The following is an 8819-nucleotide window of genomic DNA, read 5'->3' on the forward strand; positions in this document are numbered from 1 at the left end:
TAAATGATTCATAGCTGTCGACTTCTTCTATACACTATGAACGTTCGCTAGTAATGTTTATTAAAAGGTTGTATGCATTCCTTCGGGCAATAATTTGGCCCATTTGAAAACAGACTTTTCCCATAGTGTTTAGATTTATAGTCTATTTGCGTTTAATTGATAAATTTGGTAGAATTTACCATTACTTTAATGACATGTTTGCTATAGATAATTGATATTTTTTATCTTACTGTGGCAATTAACCCAAGAAACACGGAGTCTTGGATCACCCTGAACAGCTAAAAAGCCCCCTCCCCCAAAAAAATAAATTAGTCAATGCGAGAAATAAAATAAAAAAGTCAAAAAAACAAAACAAAACACGAAAAAAAAATGACTGAGCAACACGAGCCAACCAGGAACGGGGGCGGGTGGATAAATTTATGTAGGTTCATGAAGATTGATTGACCGAAACGAAGGCTGAAGAAAATAGATTGCGAAAAAGTCAACAACACTATCCTCTAAGCTGTTGCAATGATAATTTCCTTGTTTTGTCTTTCTAAATTTTAAACTTATTATTTACATTTAAGATAATGCATGTGAATTAACTGTACCTTTCTCCCATGAATAGTTTATTAGAGGCAACAATGGTATACCGCTTGTCATTTTACAAACTAAAAACATAACAAAATAAAACCAAATATGTATTATAACGAAACTAACAACAAAAAAAGGAAAAAATGAAATATTTGCCCATAGGAAAAAGCGTTCATCATCCTTTTCCATTTTCAGCGAACCTTGAAATACGAATAGATAAACGATTTGTTAATATCAGTAACTAACTAGTGTATAGTTCAAAACTACCTGAAAAACATAAGTCTAAACGGAACGATAAAAAAAATCGAAAACGAAAAAAAATATATGATTTTTGATATATATTTCACTTAATATTAGCAATGCATCTTAGTAAATTAACGACGGATACATTATTAAGATACACATTTTCTTACGTATATAATAACATGAACTTTTAGAATGCAAAAAATAAATAAACTTTAAAGTGGACTTTAAAACTTTAATTTTGTTCATATATTAGGAAAACCGGATTTCAACTTTTTAGATTAAAATAATTTAAAAAGCGTTTAGTAAATAAAAAAAGGAAAAGCCCCAAACTGACATTCGTCAAACTGTTATGGCTGTTACAAAATGTTAGTAAAATCTTGTCCTAACATACAATTGTTACGAAACAATTATCTTAAATCGTATATTAAAAAGAAGGATTGAAACTCAACGTTTCCCAGATACAGACATCCAACAGCTTCTTGACTTCTCTACCAGGTAATACGTTTGAGAGTTAAAACTATGCTTTATTTTTAAGATAAATCCCTTCGTGCTAGATTTCATTTTTAGCATGCATATTTCTTTGATTTTCAAATTGAATGATTTTTTAATTTCAAATATTTAAAACAATGAACAATAAACAAATTTTGGGGATATTTTGTTTCATATTGGTACAAGTTTTTTCTTTTCAAAGAATTGCATTTTTCATCTTTTTTTATTTTTAGTTTTACAGACCAATAGACACAACAATGGATTGCCAGTCTACCGTTACTGTGATTGTCTGTCTGCTATTTACTAGTTTTGTCATGCAAGGTAAGACATTTTGCTTTTCTACCTCAGGCAGAGATTACCTTAGCTGTATTTAGCAAAACTTTTAGGAATTTTTGGTCCTCAATGCTCTTCAACTTCGTACTTTATTTGGCCTTTTAAACATTTTTTGATTCGAGAGTCACTGATGAGTCTTTTGTAGACGAAACGCGCGTCTGACGTATATATAAAATTTTAATCCTTGTATCTATGACGAGTTTATTCACACCTTTTAATGAATCGGTTTTTTATTTTTCGAAAAATACATTAAAAATATTTATAAAAAAAGAAAATTCTTCCGATATCGTATTGAAATAAAATTTCCTATTCTTTAGATAATCCAAAGACACTATGATGGTACTGTGGATTTCCAACGAAAGTGGGCAGAATACGACAAAGGGTTTGGGAATGTTGAAGGTGAATATTGGTTAGGTAAGTCATTTTATCGACTTTGTGCTAATACCTTTCAGTCTCGGCTAAAGCGCAAAATCAATTTTAAATATCAAAACACGGTCTCAGGATTCAATATTAAACTATCATTTGATCATATGTCGAACATTTATGAAAAAAAGGTTTATGTATTTATAAAAAATTGATTGATTGATTGATTGATTGATTGATATCCATATAATACATTGTCAATATAGAATGATCCATATATTTGAAAAAGAAAAAAAAAGAAATAATTAAAAATCACAGGAATTTAAATTTTGGAAAAAGAAAAAACAAAAGAACAAACGAACAAACGAACAAAAAACAAAGAACATGTCTTACATACAGCATTCACAATACCGCCTTCAAAAGATTTTTTTCAATTATTTTCGTACAGACATTAACTAAGATGAATATAAATGTAGTTATAAACATAGACAAAACATCAAACATGCATATTTACCTCATTTTCACAAAGTTTTGTTTTATAAATATAGAATTTTGTAAGGAGCATTATTAAGTTTTTGTTATCCCATTTTTTCTTTTGTTTCCTAGATTTCCAAATTAATTAATATCTATATCAAATAGAATCGTTATTTGTGTTTGGTTATAAGTCACTAAGTTTAGTCCATATATCTTATCTTATAGCAAAACCAAAATATGTGCTCAATATATTCAATAGCTCCATTACATTTATACGTTTGTTTTATCTTAATTTTGAATAAAAATTCATTTGTGCCTATGATTCTGTGTACTATTCTGTATTGGAACCAATGAGGTATAGAGCTTTTTGTGGTGTAGAAAGACATATTATGCACTTTTTCCAATCATATTCTTTGTTTAATCAAGACACCATTTATCTTCACTGTGTTAAGACTGGTACTATTTTTTTTCTAATAAAACATTGAACATATCTGTTGACCCTTTATTTGATAAAACAAATGTTCGTATATTATTTGGAAAACTTGGTCCATGAATAATTCAAAGACTGTATTTTGATTTTTTTATTATTCCAAAGATAGTCTGTTAAATTCTTCTTCATTTTTTTGGTTTATTTTGCATTTTGTCCATGTTTACAAACCTCTTTCCTAAAGTTTTTTTTTCATCTGTTTGGTGAACCTAGAAATACTATGTTTTCAATTTTAATATTTTCTGTGCTTTCTTATAACTTTCTGAGTAAGTGTTGTGTTTTTTTTCACAACTGTACATGTCGGATTCACGTTAGTTTGAATCCTTTAATATATAATTCTTCAATATCTAGCATTTTCAGACCCAAATTTATGATAAAGATAGAATTTTTCACGTTAAAATTTAATCTTTCGGGCTTGTATTCCAAAATAAATGAATATATTGCACGAATAAGTTGTTTAACAGTAGTAAAGCATGGTGCTTGTAATGTTAAAAATAGATGATTTAATTTTGAAATAATAAGTGTCTTGATAATTGTTATGTATTTCCCACTGGAATATACTGATATTTTGGTTGTATTCTGTTGTAGATTTTTTTCATGCAAATAAAAATATATTTCCTTTTTGTTTTCATTATTATTATTCTATTGTAAAGGAAACAAGCATATCCATCATATGACAACTAATGAGAAATATGAACTAAGGATAGATTTGACAGACAACAAAAATAAGAAAAGATACGCTGTGTACAAACAATTCAGTATTGGAGATGCAGCTTCAAAATAAAAACTAAGTGTTGGGAGTTATAGGGGAAATGCAGGTAATCAAATTTTTTTCGAATGTTTAAGCAGGGCTGATATGCATAGTTTTATGACAATTTATGAATATCAGCCCTGGACCTTTCATGTATTCATTTTTAAACGGCTGGAATTACAAGAAGACGTGATATTTCGATCAATTCATCATATAAACGAGAAAACATATTTTAAGGGCGGATATATTTACGATATTTCGGGTGAATATCACAACTGAATATAAACATTTTATCTTGATATATGGTTTGAATGATGCATCACGGGATAATTCTTGTAATTTTATTCTTCAAATGGTACCGGAAGAAAAACGGCAAACATCACAGTTTCTAAACGTCATTTTATACAAAATTTGTAAAATTGTTTTATTGAAACGGAATATATAATCATCTTTTCTATTGTTCTATAGTTTTGTTTTGTTTTATAGCACTCTATTTGCTTATCCGGTGGAATTGATATAAACCTAGAATGATACACAACTCAATCGTACAAAACTCGAAATTTTAGTAACAATAATTTTTATCTACTGGTTATTTCCCTTTTTTTATCCTGAATTACTGAAAACTGAGTTTTTGAAATATCGCTTTTTTTTATTCAAGATTACCGCACAATTTATAAGATAGAAGGTTTATGATGTGGTTTACAGAAATAAAATACGAACAAAATATAAAGAATAGAGAAAAACGAACGCGAACACGTAAAAAAGTATATAGAATAATGGTGTTGTCTATTATAAAGAATAGAGAAAATGATCGAATTAATTAAGAAAACAGAAATGAAGACATCCTTTAGACCCTCTTGTTTATGATTGTAACTCATAGAATAATTCAAGTCTTGCTCTACAACAAGAACATATACTTATAATACAATGTATCAACATTAATACATTATTTAGGTGATTCGATGACGTCTCAAAATGGACTGTTGTTTTCCACCATTGACCAAGACAATGATCAGAGCAGTGGTGACTGTGCAAAGGGAGGTGGGCCTTGGTGGTATGGAAATTGCACTTGGAGTGCACTCAACAAAGAGTTCAGTTCCAACCTATATTGGCACTTTTTCTCTAACCATGTTGCCAAAACATCTATCATGATGATAAGAAGAATATAGAAATATTTCTAATAATAAATGATTATCAAATAAAAACACTGTGTTTAATCTATTATTTTAATCAACTGAGTGGTGGATATAGATTTCATTGCCATGCAATGAGGTTTTGAATATTCATTCAAAATGCACATTTCGAAATCGTGAAACAAATTTATTTAAATTGGGCTTGATTTACATCACCGCTTATCGAGTTTGGGAAGACTTTTACTTTACTGAACATTCTTGCTGCTTACAATTATCACTATATATAATGAACTTGGCCCAGTAGTTTCTGTCGAAAATGTTACCGGTGGTTAAAATTTACAAATTTAATGAAAATTGTTTAAAATTGACTATAAAGGACAATAACTCTTTAGGGGGTCAATTGACCATTTTGGTCATGTTGAAATATTTGTAAATCTTACTTTGCTGAACATTATTGAGGTTTATAGTTTATCTCTATCTATAAAAATATTCAAGATAATAACCAAAAACAGCAAAATTTCCTTAAAATTACCAATTCAGGTGCAGCAACTCAACAACGGGTTCTCTGATTCATCTGAAAATTTCAGGGCAGATAGATCTTGACCTTATAAACAACTTAACCCCTGTCAGATTTGCTCTAAATACTTTGGTTTTTAAGTTATAAGCCAAAAGCTGCATTTCACCCCTATATTCTATTTTTAGCCATGGCGTCCATCTTGGTTGGTTTGGCGGATCACACCACACATTTTTTAAACTACATACCCCAGAGATGATGGTGGCCAAGTTTGGATTAATTTGGCCCAGCAGTTTCAGAGAAGATTTGTGTAAAAGATATATAAAATTTACAAAAAATGGTTAAAAATTGACTTTAACGGGCAATAACTCCTAAAGGGGTCAACTGACCATTTGTAAATCTTACTTTGCTTAACATTATTGCTGTTTACAGTTTGTCTCTATCTATAATAATATTCAAGATAATAACCAAAAACAGCAAAATTTCCCTAAAATTACCAATTCAGGGGCAGCAACCCAACAACGGGATGTCCGATTCATCTGAAAATTTCAGGGCAGATAGATCTTGACCTGACAAGTTTACCCCATGTCAGATTTTCTCCAAATGCTTTGGTTTTTGAGTTATAAGCCAAAAACTGCATTTTACCCCTATGTTCTATTTTTAGCCATGGCGGCCATCTTGGTTGGTTTGGCGGGTCACGCCACACATTTTTTAAACGAGATACCTCAATGATGATTGTGGCCAAGTTTGGTTTCATTTGGCCCAGTAGTTTCAGAGGAGAAGATTTTTGTAAAAGTTAACGACGACGACGACGACGACGACGACGACGACGACGGACGCCAAGTGATGAGAAAAGATCACTTGGCCCTTCGGGCCAGGTGAGCTAAAAAGTTTTGGCAACATGGTATGTGTAAACCATTTGTAAACCATGGAAAGTATTTGTAGATATGCAAACCATATCAAATTATCATATTAATTACACATGTCATCAACAATAGTTTAAGGAAACCAAATCTTATGTTCAAGCGTATACACGTCACATGTTTGCAATACATACTATGTTAAAAATAGCCCATGAAAAGAGATCTGAGACATAAGAAAACTGATCAATTGACGTAAATACTTTTGAAATAATAACCATTAGTTTTGATTGATTATTATTTGCATAATATGTCATTTGGCAAACATTTCATGCATGTTCAGGACGAGAACAAATAAACAATGATTACAGTAGGTGAATCATTTAAAAGAGAGGCAAAAGATACAAGAGGGACGAAAGATACCAAAGGGACAGTCAAACTTATAAATCTAAAACAAACTGACAACGCCATGGCTAAAAATGAAAAAGACAAACAGAAAAACAATAGTACACATGACACAACATAGAAAACTAAAGAATAAACAACACGAACCCCACCAAAAACTAGGGTGATCTCAGGTGCTCCGGAAGGGTAAGCAGATCCTGCTCCACATGTGGCACCTGTCGTGTTGCTTATGTGATTACAAATCCGGTAAATAGTCAAATTCGGTAGGTCACATTCATGAAATGGAAGGGGATTATAGTTACGACGTTAGGAACATATCCGATACCATTTGTGAAACAGTTATTCCATAACGGTCAACCAACTCGTGATGGCGTCCGAAAAATTTACGAAGGAATGATTTCAACTTCACCATTTGGAACTCTTGGTTTAAGAGCCTAAAAGAGTTTGACCGAAAATGCAGAGCCGAAAATTAGAATGCCAGAGAGAAATTATTTGAGACGGTCAAACTCATAGATCGAAAATAAACTGACAACGCCATGGCTAAAAAAAGACAAACAAACAATAGTACACCAGACAAAACATAGAAAACTAAAGACTAAGTCACACGAACCCCACCAATAACTGGGGTGATCTCGTGTGCTCTGGGAGGGCAAGCCGATCCTGCTCCACATGTGGTACCCGTCTTGTTGCTCGTGTTATTACAAACCCGGTAAATTGTCTTATTCGGTAGGTCACATTCGTGAAAAGGGGAGGGGAGTGTGGTTACGACACAAGAAACATATCCGATATCATCTGTGAAACGGTTATTCCACAACAGCCAGCCAATGCGTGATGGCGTCCATACAATTTAAGAAGGAATGATTTCAACTTCGCCATTAGGAACTTTTGGTTTAAGAGCCTAAAGGAGTTTGAACGAGAATGCAGAGCCGAAAATCAGAATGCCAGAGAGAAATTATTTGACAAGGAAATATTTAAACCTTGCAACAGTCTACCTATTGATCCCTCAAAGTTGTTACTTAAGTTCTTTATGTGCAGATTGTTTGGATCTTTGTCTACAAGAGACATTGGAAATTTCGTCCACACTATGTCCTGGCATTGCTGCGATCTTGTACATATCAAACAGTCAAGTGGACGCTCCACTCAGACAAGGTTTTAACTGACGAAACTTTTTACATGCTCATATTTCAATGCCCAATTCAACCCTCGCGTTTTTAACCCATGTGATAACAGCCAAATATACCAAACCAAACGCAAAATAAATAATAAGAAGGTCAGATGAACCCTGAATGACAAGACATGAACATCATGCATTCATTCCATACACAAAATAGTTTACCCAAAGCTTTATAGTATCTAATAAACGGACAAAATTATAAATTCTAAACTTTGACCAACGAACCATAATAATGAGGTCAAGATCAGAGAAATCTGCCAGTCAAACATGTACACCTTTTAATCATTTCATACACTAAATATAAAGAATGTTTGATTACTCCGTTTATTCTTTTATGGATGTTAAATCTGATGCCTCCTGTTGAGATTGTCATGTTCTCCGACAGTTTATAAGGCTCTTTGTCAACTCTTTGGGTACTCTATATGTAGCCTGTTGCAAGCTTGAATTTATAACCCACATCCAACATACCCTCATTTCCAATGGCAGTCATAATTTTCCACCTATTCATACTTGTTGGCCTAACTTGATAAAACTAATGAATTAATCTTTATTTTTTTCTCATTCTGAACATGCATAAAATATTTACCACTGGACATTAAGAAAGGAACAATCAATCAGTCAATCAATAGATGAACACAACATTTAGGAACTTGTTCACAAATTCCACAGGCTAGAGGTCATAACTGGAATAAAATCAAAATCTGCTACAGCAATATGTATATTAAGAAATTTTACCTGCTTTTTTTGTTCGAATTTCCAAACAATTTTCTGAATTCACAGTATTAAAATACTTTCAACATTTCATGAGATTTTGTAATGAATACTTGAAATATACCCCTGCTTTGTACTGGTCCAAAACACTGAATCAGATTTTTTATGTCTGTAAGAAGACATTTTACCCTTCTGTTCACATTATTAAAGAGGGACAAAAGATACCAAAGGGACAGTCAAGCTCATTAATCTAAAATAAACTGACAACGCCATGGCTAAAAATAAAAAAGACAAACAATAGCAATC

The 8819-nt window shown here is 31.9% G+C and overlaps 1 long non-coding RNA gene across 1 annotated transcript; it reads left to right on the forward strand.

The window, feature by feature from the left end:
* The first annotated feature begins 1214 nt into the window (after positions 1 to 1214).
* On the forward strand, positions 1215 to 4883 carry LOC134696780 (uncharacterized). Its single transcript, XR_010103012.1, has 4 exons — positions 1215 to 1629; positions 1959 to 2055; positions 3619 to 3783; positions 4671 to 4883. It is a non-coding gene; the product is annotated as an uncharacterized LOC134696780 (long non-coding RNA).
* The last annotated feature ends 3936 nt before the right edge of the window (positions 4884 to 8819 follow it).

This window comes from Mytilus trossulus, chromosome 14, assembly GCF_036588685.1.
Source record: "Mytilus trossulus isolate FHL-02 chromosome 14, PNRI_Mtr1.1.1.hap1, whole genome shotgun sequence".
Classification (NCBI taxonomy): Eukaryota; Metazoa; Mollusca; class Bivalvia; order Mytilida; family Mytilidae; genus Mytilus; species Mytilus trossulus.